The sequence below is a fragment of the Ambystoma mexicanum genome, chromosome 3p (assembly GCF_040938575.1).
Source record: "Ambystoma mexicanum isolate Mex_15411 chromosome 3p, UKY_AmexF1_1, whole genome shotgun sequence".
Classification (NCBI taxonomy): domain Eukaryota; kingdom Metazoa; phylum Chordata; class Amphibia; order Caudata; family Ambystomatidae; genus Ambystoma; species Ambystoma mexicanum.
In genome coordinates, this window is record NC_090925.1 from 1,267,658,661 (window position 1) to 1,267,677,073 (window position 18,413).

The window sequence follows — 18,413 nt, forward strand, 5'->3', positions numbered from 1 at the left end:
TCCATCCTGGGAGGTAGGCTGCAGTTCCTTTGATCAGTCAGTGGGTCTGTCATGTCCCAACCCGCATCCAGTACTTGTCCCCCTGACCTCACATTCAACACTCACCGAATTTCTTGCAATCCCCGCACTCACTTTCATATCCGACGGCAGAAGCTCACCCGGATGTGGGGATTCCCGGCCGGCAGATCGGGAGTTCTGCGACCTATGCTCCATTGGCATCTGCCATGGCGGTTTCCCCAAGGCCATCGGCAGTATGCAGGCGTGAGGAGATCACTGCGTCATGTGATCAAGAACAGCAGTTCAGGTTCACATCACGTGTCACGTGATTCAGGACGCTCGATCGCGTAAATCGCGTCATGTGACCGTACACCACATTCAAAAGAATCGGAGAAACACGGAAGAAATGCTTCACAGCTGATGCTTCGGATTACTGTGTGGCATATTGTTTTTTCTTGGATTTGATTCTGTTTTCAGGACCACGGATTGCTGCACGGACTGCCCTTGGCATTTCCCTTAAACCAGTTGTTCTCAGTCTTCTTGGATCTCGAACTTGGCACTGTTCACTGGACGCAATATTTTGGACCCCCCCCCTTGATCTTGGCATTACTCTTGGCTCGACCTCGGATTGTTTTCCTGGACTGTCTTACGGATTATCCTCCTCCCGCTCTACATGAGCCCTCGGGTGTTCCTGTCTATCCAGAGTGCTACCAAGACCCTTAACAGCCAACAGCCAGCTGCTGCCACTGGATACCATACACTCCTGTCCCACTTACTCTGCTCAGGTCGCCCTACCACCTCCAGTAGGTAGCCCTTACCACTTTCTTTGCCATCACAACGTATATCCTACTGGAATTGTGTTTGACCTAACCATTTATTGCCTTACAGTGGTCTGGGGTTCTTCCGGCGTTCCTGGTTCCAGACTGACGGCACTCTACACCTGTGGCCTCAAAGATTACACGAGTGGTGTTTTTTACTTCTGCTTGTGTGGTACTTGGGGACGGTGGTTCCAAACATCTGCACAACCATCAAGTCAGAACAGGGTCAGTGTGATGAAATAGAAATGATTCTCCCAGAAAACCTGTCCTGGGACACTTCGCGTGTGGCCAGGGAAAGCAGATGCTCCCTGATCCTAACCCTGGGGGTGGTGGTCTGCGATAGGGTGTTGGGGATTAGGTCAGGAAGAATGGGGAAAATACCTTTTAATAACTTTCCCAGAGACCCTACAATCTTAACGGCCTATTGTAAAATTGAAGCTGTGGAAGAAAAGGGTAATTTGCAGACTGGGGACTTCAAGTCCCACAATGCTCAAAGTACTGGAATAAGGAAGAGGGATGTGTAGGCCCTAGACTGCAAGGTGCAGTGTAGTGATTCGAATGACCCACACCTGAGAGGGTCTGGTGAATATAAAAGACCCCTCCGGTGCAGGCCATTAGGAGTAGTAGAAGGTGGAGTGCCTGCAGTGACTCCACGTTGCAGTGGCAGTAGAGGAAGCTGAAAAGCAGAGACGCCAGAGCTGCCGCTATTGCCATAGCGGATGATGGTCCAGAGAGAGTCTCCAAACTTAAAGACTTAGTTGAGTTTGCACGACCTGAGTTTAAAAAAAGCTTTCCACTGTGTAGTTCGTGGTCCAGTGACAGGCAAGCACCAGAGTGTTTGGAGAGCGAGGAAAGGTCCTCCCCTGACCGGTGCGGGCTGCGGGAGGCGAAGAGAAACATTTTCCTTGTGGAGCGAAGCAGAAGGCGCAGAGGCAGTGGAGCGAGCGGACGCATTTGCAGCACCCGGTGAGTTCACTGTTATTGTGTGACCCCCGGAACGCTCTGTAAACACAGCCACAAACAATAGTTTTGAATACCAAACCAGCAATAAGAAGTTAAAGTAGCAGAACCATACTAACGTTTAATGCAAACTGATACAAAGAAGCTGAAGTGGCAGATTAAGAACTGTGGGAGCAGACAAGAAGATTGTAGTTGTACTTCTAAAGGGCTGAGTAATTGCCAAAACCAGGAGAGAGCCATATTAAAAGAAGCTGACCAGAACTATTATTGCCAGAGCCAAGATGGGGCAATAAAGAAGCAAGCTGATTGTAAACGTTATGGCCAGAGTAAAAAAGGGGCAATAGTTGGAAGAAAACCAAACGAGTGTTGTCTCAAGCCTGAGAAGAACAAGTGTGAGAGAAAGCCATTTTCAGCATTTGGTTGATGTAAGAGCGGGAACACAAGAGTGGCAGGGGAGTAGCCATTCTGATGGAAAGCATTCAGAAGGAGAGGAGCATAACCTGTGTTCCATGTGGCAATCACAAGTGTGGAACTTTACAAAGATGTTTGAAGCAAACCTGACCAGAGAAGTACTTGTATAGTGTTGGGTGTTTCTTTAGCCCTGGCAGGCGATTATACCAGGGCAGGGCCCTTGTATTGGTAGACCTGGCAGGTGAGTGGACCAGCTAAATTTCATTGAAGTACTGTGGTTTGGTGAAAAGCTTTGAAGAAGTGGCAAGACCACCAAGTATTTTCTGTACTGTTGTGGAAGTATCCTGATAGATCTTGTTGATACAGATAGAAGTGCTTTTATTTCCTAAAGAAGTTGTTGTGTTGAACTCTTTGTTATAAGTGGAGAGACAAAGAATTATTTCTTTTGAACTACTGTAAAATCATCCTGACAAAACATTGCTGTTGCTAAAGATAAACTGAGGAAGTGTTTTTGTTCTCTACGAATTAGTAGTGTTGATCTCTTTTCTACAAGTGGAGAAACAAAGATGTATAATTTATTTTGAACTGTTGGAAAGCCCAAGTGACAGACTTTTGGAGCAAGAAGAATCTTATCACCAGAAACATTTTGTAGAACGAAACCTTCCTAATTTAGAACTGTTGGTTGAATTTCCTACTTTGAATCTGGGGAAGGGAATCTCACTCAGGTTGCAAGGAGAAACAGGAGAAAAAGTTACAAGGTTTATGTTGAACATAACTGTTATTTTTCTTAAATTTGAATTGCCATGCATTCCCTTTATATGTTTGTTGTATGTACAAGTATTGGGGGAAGAGATTCCTTTTGTTAGTGTTTCCATTAGTTTATTTTGATAGTGTTATGCTTCGGCGGCGCAACTCCCCTTCCGCAGTAACGCAGACTCAGACAACCCGGGGAAAGACATCTGTGTGGCAGCGTTACCAGTTGCCATGGACATTGTATGGGTGCCGACATCGGCCGTGTCAGCTGACACAGCCGTTACGCACAACGCGTATGCTGAGGCTCCGCCCCTTGCCTACATAACTTTGTGTCTCTTTGGGGCTCGTTGCTGCTAATCGTAGCAAACACGTCTCCATACGTGTGTAGCCTCCGCGCTATATCCCTCGCCACTCCTGTGAATCTATCTACCTGATTTCCCTGGTTACTCGACTTGATTGCCATTCGGACTGCCTTCGGATTATCCCTTTGTCTTAGGTTCCACACGCCGGTTACGACTCGGAACGCTCCCCGGATTGCTGGCGGCTTCCAGTTCGAAGTCTTCCTTTTCCGTTCCATTTCCCCGCGGGCCAGTTGCGGCCAGCCATGCCCTTTTGACCGACCCGCGAGGCACAAAGACTTTCCTAATGGAGGGCGGCCCACGGCCGCCCTCCATTACGAAAGTCTTTGTTGTCTTCCGGGCCGGTGAAAACACTGGCCCTCATTGGCTCAGCACACACACGCATCACGTCGCTCCTACGAGCCACGTAATGCGTGTGTGCTGCACCAATGGAGGGCCAGCACTGCGGCTGGCGTGGTCCATAAGGCTTGATGCCGGAAGGCATTTCAGCCTTGGACCACGCCAGCCGTAGTACGATTACAGCTTAGCTGCCGCTTACCTGCCTGCCTTCCAGCACGTCTCCGGTAAGTGGTCTGTTTGTGTTTGTGTGTCGGGTTTGTTTTGCTTTATGTTTGTGTGTGTGTGTATGTTGCGGGGGGTGTGTGTCGGATGTGTATGAATGTTTGTATTTGAATGTATTTTGTGTGTATGTTGAGATGCGGGGGTGGGGGGGTGTCGGATGTGTATGAATGTTTGTGTTTGAATGTATTTTGTGTGTATGTTGAGGTGGGGGGGTGTGTCGGATGTGTATGAATGTATTTGAATGTATTTTGTTTGTATGTTGAGATGTGGGGGTGTGTGTGATGTTTGTATTTGAATGTATTTTGTGTGTATGTTGGGGTGGGGGGGTGTGTCGGATGTGTGTGTTTGAATGTATTTTGTGTGTATGTTGAGATGCGGGGGTGGGGGGTGTGTCGGATGTGTGTGTTTGAATGTATTTTGTGTGTATGTTGAGATGCGGGGTGGGGGGTGTCGGATGTGTATGAATGTTTTGATTTGAATGTTTTTTGTGTGCTGAGTTGGGGGGTGGGGGTTCGGGTCTGTATGGGTGCTTGTTTGAGAGTTTGCTGATTTGGGGGGGGTGGGGGGTACGGGTCTGTATGGGTGCATGTTTGTGTGTGTGCTGAGTTGGGGGGTGGGGGGTGTGGGTCTGTATGGGTGCATGCTTGAGTGTGTGTGTGCTGAGTTGGGGTTGGGGGTTTGGAGTTGGGGGAGTGGGGGGTTCGGGTCTGTATGGGTGCATGTTTGTGTGTGTGCTGATTTGGGGGGTGGGGGGTTCGGGTCTGTATGGGTGCATGTTTGTGTGTGTGCTGAGTTGGGGGGTGGGGTGTTCGGGTCTGTATGGGTGCATGTTTGTGTGCTGGGGTGGGGGGTTCGGGTCTGTATGGGTGCATGTTTGTGTGTGTGCTGAGTTTGGGGGTGGGGGTTCGGGTCTGTATTGGTGCATGTTTGTGTGTGTGCTGAGTTGGGGGGGTTTGGTTGGGGGTGAGGGGGCCATGGGGATAGTGTTTGGTTGGGGGTGAGGGGCCATGGGGCATAGTGTTTGGTTGGGGGTGAGGGGGCCATGGGGCATAGTGTTTGGTTGGGGGTGAGGGACATGGGGCATAGTGTTTAGTTGGGGGTGAGGGACATGGGGCATAGTGTTTGGTTGGGGTGAGGGGGCCATGGGGCATAGTGTTTGGTAGGGGTGAGGGGTCCATGGGGCATAGTGTTTGGTAGGGGTGAGGGGTCCATGGGGCATAGTGTTTGGTTGTGGGTGAGGGGGCCATGGGGCATAGTGTTTGGTTGGGGGTGAGGGGGCCATGGGGCATAGTGTTTGGTTGGGGGTGAGGGGGCCATGGGGCATAGTGTTTGGTTGGGGGTGAGGGGGCCATGGGGCATAGTGTTTGATTGGGGGTGAGGGGGCCATGGGGCTTAATGTTTGGTTCGGGGTGAGGGACATGGGGCATAGTGTTTGGTTGGGGGTGAGGGGGCCATGGGGCATAGTGTTTGGTTGGGGGTGAGGGACATGGGGCATAGTGTTTGGTTGGGGTGAGGGGGCCATGGGGCATAGTGTTTGATTGGGGGTGAGGGGGCCATGGGGCTTAATGTTTGGTTCGGGGTGAGGGACATGGGGCATAGTGTTTGGTTGGGGGTGAGGGGGCCATGGGGCATAGTGTTTGGTTGGGGGTGAGGGACATGGGGCATAGTGTTTGGTTGGGGTGAGGGGGCCATGGGGCATAGTGTATGGGGCATAGTGTATCTAGGGTCAATTCAATATATATAAGTTAATTAAACAGGCGAGATACAATAACTAAATAGAAATAAATTATAACAATGGAAAATGTGTAGTACAAAATGTAAGTTTGAAATGCAAATAAAAATAGTTACCCCTCAAAAACATTCTTTTTCCATGTGTTTAGTACAAATTGGGGGTTTAAAAAGCCTCCTGCCACGCCCCGCCTACCGCCCCGCCCACATTTACTTTTCGGCCCACTATAGCCCTCATGTAAGGTACTTTCGGCCCTCTGTCAAAATCAGTTGTGCACCCCTGCTCTAGGGCTTCAACGGAACGGTCAACCCTGAAAACTTGAGCTTCCTAAACATTGTGAGTGTGCCTCCATTCTATACGGGGTTCTTGCTTCCTATGTGTTGTTTGTTCCTCATGATTGACTTTTCCTGCCACTGCATTTGAGGAGCCTACTCTTTGTTTTTGGACTACATTCCTACTGCTGGATTTGAACTGTCCTATCTACAGAGGGCATTCCAAGACGCTTCCCAGTTACATGCACCAACCCGTACCTAGCGCACCCCTCGTGCCGTTGGGTCTACTTACCTTACTTACTACCCTATTTATTATTTTATCTTGTCGTTGTGTTCTCTCCAGCAGGATTTCCTTTGCTCCATGTTCATGCCCTTACAGGTTAGTCTTGCATTCTTTAGTATTTAATGGGAAGTTAATATAATCGGTTAGTTCCTCATTGTCTTTGGTATTGCTCTTTCAGACACAGCACATACTCTTCTATCTAACTTCAACAAACCTTACATTCAGGTATTCATCATTGTTGGTGTTCTTTTATTGGCTAGAATTACTTGTACTGCATCTAACGCTTCTGTGGTTCGGTTCTTTTTCAGCTGTTGGTCTAGTGGTGCGTGTTTACCCCGCTCTTTTATTTGATTGATACCTCTGTCTGTCTTATAACCACAGCAGAGGGATACATCAAAGAAAAGAGCCCCTCTCTTTGAGGAAGCCTGATTCTCTGAAATCAGGGTAGCTGAGGTGAAAGACTGATTGCTCCAAGGACTCCACCACTGTTCTGCCTTCCAGGTCTGGTTCCACTCTTCCGACCATTTGGTGTGGTGAGTAACAGATAGGCAGGGAAAGTCTCTTCAGGGTAGGGACAGTGAGGTGTTTATGTAACCTTTTTGAGTTAATAAAATGGCATCTTATGAAAAACATTTAGCAAGTTGTCTGCCTCACATTTCTAACCCTCACAGTCAGGGAGGTGATTAAGTTGGCCTACGAGGGGTCAGGTCCCTCCCCTCTGGGGTGTAGGCAGATCTCTGTTTGCCTAACGGCAATAGCTAGCTTCCAGTCTGGTATACTGCACCATTCAAACATTTGGTGGACACTTAATCCGGGTTGGGTTCCACTTTCAAACCTACATGGCCTTATTCGTGGGCAAATGTACAGGATGGGGAATCCGCAGCGAATACCAGCTATATTCATGCATTTAGAAAGCCAGGCCTGTTCGTGGCTACTTTCAGATCCCAACCTAGAGGAATGCCATGAACATCTATGGCACACAACTGTTGACATGCTTAAAGGGTATGCATAGCCATGTTTTGGAGCCTCCCTAAACGTAAAGCCAGGATTTTGCTTTAATGGGGACCCAGGAAAGTAGAATGGCTGCAGAAGTGTTTTGCCTTATGAAATTCCCAAAGAGCTGAGACCGTCCAGTGAGTTACACAAGAGGCCAAGTTTGATGACCTACGATGCAGGTTACCTTTTGAGATGCCCTGACCTGGGAGCGCTAGGGACTCTCAGAGGCAGGCCTTGCAAATTATTAAAAATCCTGTTAGACCTGCAGGACAAGTACCTTATTTTACATACTCGACCTAAGAGAAATGCTCTTGCCCCAAGGTGAATGGTGACAAAATATTTACCAGTGATTTTTGTAAAATGGTGCATGTCGCCATAAGCACACTTCAAATTTGGTGCAATGCTGCCAAGCATGCACAGTGAAACTTTAGTCAGTTTCTGCAAACAAAGTGTGTTTGCATTAAATGCAAAATAAGTTTCTGACATCCCCATACTCGCATCAAATTCGAGTATCCTGCAAATGGTCCTCGCCCTTCATAAAAACTACTCGCCAATGCTAGTGAGCTAGTAGATTTTGCGAGCATTGCAGAGACATGTTTAAAATAGTTAAATCGCAGTGATCCTGGATGGTGTTTCCCTGGGGAAAAGAAGAGGTTGATTAACCAGTTTCAGATCATATCAGAACAATGGAGCATGGCTCCGGGGCAACCTGTTTGTCTTGGAAGCAAGACAACGAATGGGAAAACAGGTTCGGTCTTGCGCTTAGCAACTCCGGTATTAAGCACATTGTAAAAGAACAATATAATTATAATGTTTATTTCACATATCAGTCCTTCAAACATATCACAATTATCTAAAAAAAAACATCAACACAATTACATCCAACCAAAATAAGACATGTCAACAAGTTATTACAGCAATACACATTGATTAACAGATTAAAACAAAGTACTTCCAACAAGATGCACTTCATCTTTTAAATCCACATGCAGAATACACAAACTTGAAAAACAAAGTGAAAATTGTGTTTTTTTTTTTTTTTTTTTTTTTTTTTTTTACACCTAATAGCAAACTTTGTTGGGGGTTGTGGGTAATACATTCTGGGGCGATTCGTGCAAGTCAGACCTCTGTAGATTTCCACGGGGGGCTTCTTTTCAGAAATGCATGGGGTTCCTTGTTTTCCCTGGTGGCTTCGACACCTTAGGCCCAAATCTGTAGGTTGTCCGCATGCGCCAAAGTCCTGAAAATCTGCTGTGCTGAAAGACTTGGGGTTACCAGTGTTTTAGCCTTTCCCTCTGCGCCCAGTTAGGTGCACCCACACATGTGAATTACCGTTTTCGTCGGGACACCTGTGGGAACGTTTCGGTGGGTGAGCAGAGTGAAATGTGTGCAAATTGTGTTTCTTCGTCAAATTTTTGATTTTGCCGGGGGTTGTGGGTAATACATTCTGGGGCGATTCGCACAAGTCAGACCTCTGCAGGTTGTCCACATGAGCAAAATCTGCTCTGCCGAAAGACTTGGGATTAGCCTTTTCCCTTTGCGCCGAGGTAGGTGCACCCACACATGTGAGGTACCTTTTTTGTTGGGACACCTGTGGGAATGCGGGAAGGTAGAACATCTGTTGTTGGCGGTGTGTTTCGGTCGGTGGGCAGAGGGAAATGTCTCTGAAATTTGGTGAAAAGAAACAGTTGTCAGACATTTCACTCTGGCCACCCACCGAAACACGCTGCCAACAACACATGGCCTACCTTCCTGCGTTCCCACAGGTGTCCCAATTAGAGACAAACCTTGTATGCATGGGTGTCGTACCTGAATGAGAATGGGTAAATCATTCGTACAGTAAGTGCTCTTTAGTGCTCTCAGTAAAGAGTGAAGTGCTGTTAGTAAGCCTATTCACATGCACCTTTGCTCACACTTCTCATACATACAGGTCACAATGCAGTGGGACAGACTAGGTGGATTTTAGCACAAGGAGGAACCTCCTTATTTAGCACAAGGAGGAACCTCGTTGTGAGCAGTGATGCCACGACAAGGCACCCACTGTATCACTGGCCATTCATACACCTTTCGTGTCTGCAGTCGGTAGGCATCCATGTCAGCAGTTGCGCCTCTAACAAATCACTTGCGCCAGAGCAAGCGTATCTACAGTCTTATAGGATGTGGACATCTGCTCACAATGCAACTGTGTCTCTAGCAATATCTTGCACATCATTTTCCAGCACTTGTATATGAACTGTCTGCATTCAAATCTCATGTGCCACTAATCGTATCTGCACACTCGCAGCAAGTGGATATCTGCTCACAATGCAGCCGTGTCTCTGCCAATATCTTTCACATCATTTTCCAGAAATTGCATATGAACTGTGTCTGCTTTGAAATGTAATTTGTCTGCAATCGTATCTGCACAATGATAGCAAGTGAAAATTGGCTCACTTGGCTACCTGGCCTACAGGCGCTGTCTTTCACACCAACTTCGAGTATGCGCATAGCAAGTATGTTGAAACATTTATATGTGCAACCCTTCCCACACTAAACACACACCCTCTAACATGCTAATCATTTCTGCAGTGCTGGGAAAGTGCGTTCACAGAAATGACATCTGTATGTTCTACGTAGCTTAACCTCACTCACACACCAATCGTATCCAAGTCATTCCTACAGAAGACATTTCAGTTACACCACATATAACTTTAGTTGAGGTAAAACAATAAAGAAGGCAGGGTGGTACGAGGTACGCAAGACACCGCCGCCATACAGGTGGTGTCCAAGTACCACTTTCATGAGACTTGGACATCAAGGGAGGGAGCCAAAATGGCGTGTACTATTTTCAAAAGACACCCCTTGAGTCGAGGGAACCTGAATGGTGTTCTCGTTTTCTCCAACGCAGCCCTCAAGTAGAGGGAGCGGGACTGGTGTTTCTTTGCATGGCAAGCCTTAGGAGGAAGGGGCCGCAATTGCGTTCCTTTCCAATGTACGCCTGAAGCGGAGGGAGCTTCACTGACGTTTCTTTCTAAGGCAGGCCAGAAGTGCAGCGAGCTGCACTACGATCCTATTCACCTGCCACCCAGCACCGCTACATGCGCACATTCAGAGTCTCTGTTTATGGTATACTTGCAAAGTTAAAGCCTGCAAACTGCCTCTGCATTTATTTACTTGTTTTACCTCTGCAGTTTTGGACCAATCTAATTTCATGTTCCATTCCGGCTTTTGGGTTAAAACAGAAGTTGCATTCTGGAACATGTATGCTGTCCAAAAGGCAGCGGGATGGAGGAGGCAAACTAAATACATTTGTTTGCAGCAAGCTACTAAGAGCTGCAGAGGACCTGATTGCATTCACCTTTTCCAAGCTACTGCAGGCTAGGCTGCAGAGAGCTGGAGAGCCCTTAATTAGAAACCACTGCTGCAGGCTACTGAAGCCAAGGCTGGGCTTAACTGAACACAGCTGCATGAGACTGCAATCGGCTTCACCCTGTTGGCCTGCTGGCCGGGAGGGCCTTTATAAGATCACTTTCAAAAGAAGCAGTTCAACTGCTTCTACTGGGAGTTCATGTTTGTGCTCCTGTTAGCAGTTTTTGACCTTTCCTAAAAATCCTTATTTTGACTTTTGAATCCTGTTGCTGCTTGCAGCAGCCTCTCCAGTCGGCTCTACGTCCTGCCCTGCTCCTCTGGGCCTCCTGCCTGGCAGCCCTGCCACTCTCCTCTGCCTTCTGCTCTGCTCCTCTGGGCTCCGTGCCGTTATTTAACCTTTCCTTGATTTCCACTTTCGTCTTCTGATACCTTATAAAACATTCAGTTCTTAACTGATATCTTTTCTGACTTTCTGTAAACGCCCTGTTTTCTGTAAACATTTCTGCTTCACAGACTTGTCCTCTTTCTGCCTTGCTTTTCTCTTTATTTCTGCAAACCCAGCCTTTTTAAGTTTTCCTGTGTTCCTTGACCAAGATATTTCCCGACTTCAGTCCCTAGTTCTAGTGCCTGTTCTTAAGTACTCTGAGTTTCCTGAATCCCTCGTATTCGCTGTGTTGGCAGGCAACCTATCTTGCCTTAGTCCTTTGCCTTGTGTATACTGATATTCTAGCCTATGCTTTGTACTTTGTTTTTCTATCCTGTCCTGTACCTGGTTATTTCTTTCAACGCTGCTTTCTACCTGTATTACATCTTGGTCCACTCTTGTGCCTCCGCTTTGAATCCGTTTACAGTGTGATCCCTGGGTTGGTCTCTGTTTAGATCAGATAAGGGAAAGACTTTGTTGCCTTCGCCTAGTTCGTTCAAGTCTTACCTGCCTCAGTACATGGTCTCCAGTTTTTCCCTTGCACTGAGTACAACAGTTTCTTCGGCACGCCAACACATGACACTGCTGTATGACAGTTGTTAAGAGTACTCCGCTGGTACTGATCCCAAGCGCTTTCCTTAATCCCTGGAGACCCCTTATCATATTCCAGTACTCCCTGTATTCTTATCAATCTGTGTTGCCCAGTGTATTTGCTTGTCTTTGCTTTCCCTCTGTCTCTTTGTTTACAGCTAGCTTCTGCCCCTGCAGTTCCTATGAGTACCTGTTTCAACTCAGATCAGCTTGGCATGTACACTGTTTCTGGTATATGCTAGCATTGCCTCCGGAATCTCCCCTAATCTACAGTGCATACTGTGAGATAATAGCCTTTGCCCTGTGCTCCCCGGCCAAACTTCTGACAACTAGCATGCCTTGCCAAGACACCCAAAAGGGAGTGCACCAGAGTGGTGTTCCCTTCTTCTCCAAGGCACGCCTCAAGTGGAGGGAGCTGGAGAGGCATTCCTTTACAAGATGCGCCTCAAGTGGAAGGAACCTGAATTGCGTTCCTTTGCAAGACTTACCTCGCGCAGAGGGAGCTAGACTGACGTTTCCTTCTGAGGCAGGCCTGATGTGAAAGGTACCAGAGTGGTGTCCCTTTCCATGGGAGGCCTCAAGTGGAGGTAGTAAGACTAGCATTGCTTTCCAAAGCACACCAAAGGGCAGTTAACCACAATGGAGTTCCTTTCTTGTGCATGACACACCTTGAGTGGAGGGATCCGTAATTAATTTTCTTTCGCAGGCACTCCTCAAATGGAAGGAGCCTGAATCGCATTCCTTTGCAAGCCACGCCTTGAGCTGTGGGTCCTAGACTGACGTTTACTTCGAAGCCAGGCTGCAAGGGAAAGGTACGGCAGTGGTGTGCCTTTCAAAGGCATGTCTCAAGTGGAGCGAGCAGGACTAGCGATGCTCGTGAAGGCACGCTAAAGCAAATGAAGTGAGTTGAAATGCTGTTGCATTTTTATTGAAGGTTCAACTCCAGTGCAGGGAGCAGGAGTGCCATTCCTTTGTAAGACATGCACAAATTCAGAGCCTAAGAGTCCCTTTCAAGGAACGATGGGCATTTCCGGAAATCAGTCCATCTCCCAATACTTTTCCTTTGTATGATACACAAGGAAACAAGGCTGTAGGCAGAGAGCGGGCTTGGAAGGGCATTGGGGACAGTACACCCGAGTATCCTGCCTCGTTCCTTGTTTTGTACACGCCTTACATTTTCTGTAAGGTTGTGTCTTTATGGCTGTGGCAGGCACATAATCAGCAAAGTGTCGATCTTGCAGTCTGGCCACATCTTCTACCTCTGGAAAGGAGGGAAATTGTACATGGACCATAGTCGGAGATTCAACAACTTATTTTTCAAAGTTTAGAAAGTAGAGGTTGTTTTGAGGAGTAGCTGCATGGTACACCACATAAGCATTGTACGTTGCTACATGCATAATGTGCGTGGCCAACTTTCTGTACCACATGCGCGACTTGCGTTCAGCATGGTATGGCTCAAGCATTTGGTCTGCTTTATCTACTCCACCCATGTACTTGTAGTCCAGAATGCAGTTGGGCTTCCACACTTGCAGAGTCTGCCCGTGCAGAGTTATTGCTGAAGTACTTTCATCATGAATAGTACTTAGCATGTACACATCCCTTTTGCCGCAGAATTTTACTGCCAACAGTTCATCCCGCCACAATGCCATACAAGTTCTCTTGTCCAACTTCTTACACACACGTTGTCTGGTGAAGCCTTTGCGATTACTGCGAATTGTACCGCATGCCAGTGTGCCCACATTGTACCATTCTTTGAACACTGGAATTCCTGTGTAGAAATTGTTTGCATACAAAAGGTGACCCTTGTGGAGCAATGATGTAAGAAGATCCCAAACAATCTTCTCACTTGTCCCTAAAAGGGCTGGGCAGCCCCGAGGGTTTAGGGTAGAGTCTTTCCCAGTATAGACTCTCATGCTGTAGGCATAACCAGTGGTACTTTCACACAACATGTACAACTTGATCCCGTATCATGTTCTCTTGCTAGGAATGAATTGCTTGAAAACTAGCCGACCTTTGAACAACACCAATGATTCATCAATGTATATGTTCTGGCTAGGAACATACACCTCCTCAAATCGCTGAGTGAAGTGATTCAGAAATGGCTGAAGTTTGAAGAGCCTATCAGCGATTTCTACTCATTGTTGCTGGAAAAAAAGGGGCTGAAAATACTGCTTCAGTAGACCAGTACATTGAGATAAACGGCTTGCTTCAGCGATATTCCCATGATCAAAATGAGACCCCAAAATGTTATCTCAACATTGGTTGTTGGAACCCATGAATGCGCTCTGGAATGGGGTTTGAGAGTGGGAGCCTGTGACCTCAAGAACTGTGCAGCGTACATATTGGTTTGCTGAACCACATCTGCAATGAACCCATCAACAAAAATGTTTAAAAAGTCAATAGGCTGAAACCCATCTGTATTCACTGTGCACCCTGATATACCAGTGAAAGGGGGCACAACAGGCTGAGCCATTGCTGGAGGCACCCACTGGGACTCAGCAGCCATGTCAGGAACTGGCACATTCCTTGCATGTCCTGTATGTCCCCTCACCCTTACAGGTCCCCTGCGTGTGGGAAGAGTGGGAAACATGCATGTCCTCTTTCATCCTCTTCGTCATCAGATGAGGAGGAGGAGGAGGAGGAGGAGGAACAAGCATCCATCGAAAAGTCACTTCCCCATTCACCTTCTTACTCATCCTCGGAAGCAGTATCTGATTCATATTGCACATCTGGCTCTGTGCCTTGCTCCAAGCTGGACTCCATTGACGCAGCGAAAGCCTCTATACCAGACATTATTCGACGAGAAGCCATCACTACTGTCGCTATGGAACCTTCACTGCCCAAAGAACAGATAAAGACTGAAACAATACGTATGTCTGCTTCTCAAAGTATGGAACCTAGTAGAGTAAGTGGTATTCAATGCCACAGACCTACACCACACAAGTACGCCAAAATGTCAAGACTCTGCTCACAAACTGTAGCAGCCCTCTGCCATATGATGTACTCTCAGCACGCTACACAAAACGGAGTACTATTTTGCAAACACTCACGTGAAATGCTAAGGACCAGCTCACTGCTTTCTTACAAGTGGGTAGACGGCTACAACACACCTGCACCTACAACACAGACAACAAAAAATCTAAGTGAGATATCCTCTTCCGCTATACCTTACACAAATACAAGTGTTGGGACGAGGATTGAACCTACAGTACCAATTCCGAGACAGCCAAAGTGCGTTGCACCCTCCCCTCCTGCATAGGGTGCTGGTGGATGGGAAATGGAGCAGAGAAGTAACCACGTAACGTACTAGTGATTGGGTGAGTTGAAAAGGCAGAGGTGATCAAGACACAGTCAGTGAAGATAAGGAAAGTACATGGCAGGCCCTCCCAGACAATTGCTAACACACTTTCGACAAAACCTACTGCTCATTCACATACGGTTCTGTGTTGGAAGGGGGAAGGTCACAAGGACGAAACTACTGCAAGGGCCAGCAAGTGGAATTAGGCTGCTGACAGTGGTGATGGTTTGCAAACAAATAAGCAGCACCGACGTAGTGAATACATTTACATGGCCATGAACACTATTCAATTGCTAGTAAGTCAGAGTCTCACTCTCAACATTTTTACTAATAATTTTATTACCATGAATGCTGTAAGTCCATCAGTTACTGGGCTCCCCCACCCAACATAGCGTTTGGGAAAACGTCATAATGTCAGCAATGAACATGTCCATGCCTCTTTTTGAAAGGTGCACCCCGTCTCAGTGAAACATCAGTTCACCTTTGATGAACCCATGGTGAATTGTCCGAATCCTATCATTGCCCTTTGTTATTCCTGCCAGCTCCCCATTCAGTTTCCTCGCCAAGGCGTTGATGGCCCTTTCCTTAACTGGAGTTCTCCAACCCCTCCTGGGAATCATCTAGGACCAGGCCAACACAATGTTTGGAAAGCTCTGTGATTTCCATTCCAGTTCCACCATCAACAGCTCCCCTACCCCTTTCCGTCCCATAGACGCCAATCATTTCCTCCCAGGTGCACCACTATACGGTCAGTACGGTCAGGTGGGGGGGACATCTTCTTTTGCCTGGGCATCGCTGATGGCTCCTCTGAGCTGCTGAAGGCGCATCCCACAACCCCCCCGACACCAAACCAGTGCCCCGAGAGAGCATCCCTTCGAGACCCAGATTTGGTTGGCCCTCTGAAATGTCCTGCAGATGAAAGAGTGACCGATAATCCTCACAATCCTCATCCTCACTAAGAAATGGAAACAGGAAAACCCCCATGATTATGGCCCGCTATACAGTTTATCAATTAGCACAACTACTGCTTCAACACGTGTGTTGCAACAATTCCAGACGCACACTTTCCCCAATCTCTCATGCATTTCACATGTGAGCGAACAGTGGATCACTACATAATCGCCACATACATTTTTGGGAAAGGGGTGAAGGACACACTATGTCACCTTGTGCCAATGGCATAGTTGTGCTGGTACAATTGTAATCAGTTAAGGTTTCTGTTCCTGTGGCCCACCCATTGTACTGCACAGTGGTAAGGTGACTTGCACGTACTGCACTGTGATACTTTGGCACATTGACTATTCTGACAGAGGAAATGACCTCCACAGCAAGTGTGCATTGTATGCTCTCTGAATACAGGCACCCTGACCGAATGTGCGCCAATCATCACAAATGGATACATCTTTGGACCGTTTCATTGTGAGAATTTCGGCCAAACCTCCAGGACCACTGGTGAACTTGGGGGCAGTCGACCACCAAGGCAGAGAGGCAACCAAGGTCACACATATCAACTCCGACCATCCTAGATATCTGGCTGGCCAGCGCTACAGCTTCCCCCCCAGGAAGGGATGGGGACCCTGCCAGGGCTCCCTGCAACCACTGTTGAACTTGGGGGACGAAAGACCCACATTGGAGACGGGCGCCCAAGGCCAGCGACATCACCCCCTGACTGTCCTGGCCCTCTGGAAGGCCTGCGTTGCAGTTTTGCCCTCTGCGAAAGGAAGGGGACCCTGGTAGGGCTCATTGGGACCACTGCTAGACTTGGACGACACAAATGGTGACCATTCCAATAAAAGGAAAGCTCCATACCAAGTGCGCATTGCATGCTCAGAAGAATTGACCACCTGCATTACTAGCGCAAACATATTTGAAAAACGAGTGATACTTATGTGTACTACATTTATTTTCCTACAAAGCAGCCAACTTCCTCTATTTAGGGCACACACCTTGCCGACATGACCTCCCCACGACCCATACCCACCCATACCACTGACACTGCAGCCACAGTCCCTCCCACCACAGGTACCATCCTCCCCCACATTACAGTGCATACCAACAAAAGGAAATTTTGTACTACTTACATAAGTCAGCGGAAGCTTTCGAATAGCCACAACTGCAAAGGAAACAAAAAAGAATTACAATCTGTACTCAGCCCACCAATACTACATGCAAACTTTGAGGCTGCTATCTGCAAACGTTTCGATTCCTTCCACCAGATACATGGCAAATCCCAGTCATCTACCACCACGGAAGGTTGAACTGCACACTGATAGGAGATGGGAATAAGAACAATGGGCGTATGAAAACCCCCACCACAAAGTAAACCTTGTACAGATGGCTTAGTGGCAAACTGTCCTCCCAGGGGAACAGCACTGTTCAGCTGGTCTGGGGGGCAAATTGTGACCTACACCCGCAAGTGTGTACCTGCCCACCACAATACCCTCCCCGCAAGGACCCCCTCCCGCTCACACAACCGACACTCCTGCCCTGGGTCCCACCCCACTAGCAATCATCCCCCCAAGTAATATTGAATGTTGAAATAACCCAAATTCATACTTGCGTAGCAAAGGAGAAGCGTGAACTGCATAAGACCTGTAAAGGGGGAAAAAAAACACATATGTTATCTGTGTCAGCCCAGCCAAAAACCAACCCACACTGCCATGCTCCCTTCATCAACGTCCACTACTGAGCACCGGGGGATATTCACAACATTCATTCTGTCAAAACGCCCAATGCCCACTTACTATGGTGCTCTCTTCCCCTGTCCGAATACTGTGCACAAGAAATAAGCACCACACCAATGTGCTGTGCCATTGCAAGGCGCCACACCAATGTGCTGTGCCATTGCAAGGCGCACATCCAGCGATCCACACCCATCCCTGCACTTTGTCTTGCAAAGCAGCCAGCCCCCTTGCATGCATCATAATCCCTGGTGTCTAGTGTGCCCCCCAGTCCCACAAATCACCAAAGGAAAGAACAATCATTTTCTTCTTTTTGTTTGTGCCTTTGCCATGGGGCAGATGGGCACATTAGTGTGCCAATCTGCCCCAAGGGCGCCCAAAGACTATGGCCCCATCCATTGGGGGGGCCTGTCCCATGTTTTGTGGTGGGCCCCCCACCCCAAATGGAGGGGGGCACCTCATGCAGCCCTCCCTTGGACTCCTGCTAGGAAGGGCTGCATGAGGTGCCCCCCTCCATTGGGGTGGGTGGAGAGGGCCACCACTAAACGTGGGACATGCCACCCAATGGATGGGGCAGTAGGTTTTGGGCACACTGGGGGCAGATTAGCACACTCTTGCCCATCTGCCCCAAGGGAAGTTGGGTAAACAAAACGAACATTTGAAAATGGTAGAAAGCATTTTAGGGGGTGGCTGAGGGGCACCCTAAACCACTGGGAAATTATGTAATGGAAATGTGTGGTGGCCCTCTTCCCCACATCCTCACAAGCCCAGATGAGCTGAAGATCTTCCCAATACTGCCGGAGCAGTATCCGCTCCACCTGGAGGAGCGCAATGCCTCCAGGTAAGCCCATAGGGCCTGGGTACTTTCCAAGGTGAAACTAGAGCACCTCAGAAATTACACGATGCTAAGCTTCTTATTCTAGCAGCGCTCG

General features: G+C 47.9%; 1 protein-coding gene across 3 annotated transcripts in view; it reads left to right on the forward strand.

Annotated features, from left to right (window-relative positions):
• XRCC6 (X-ray repair cross complementing 6) overlaps positions 1 to 18,413 on the forward strand; it is a 473,622-nt gene that overhangs the window by 9,229 nt on the left and 445,980 nt on the right. The gene's annotated exons all lie outside the window — the stretch shown is intronic.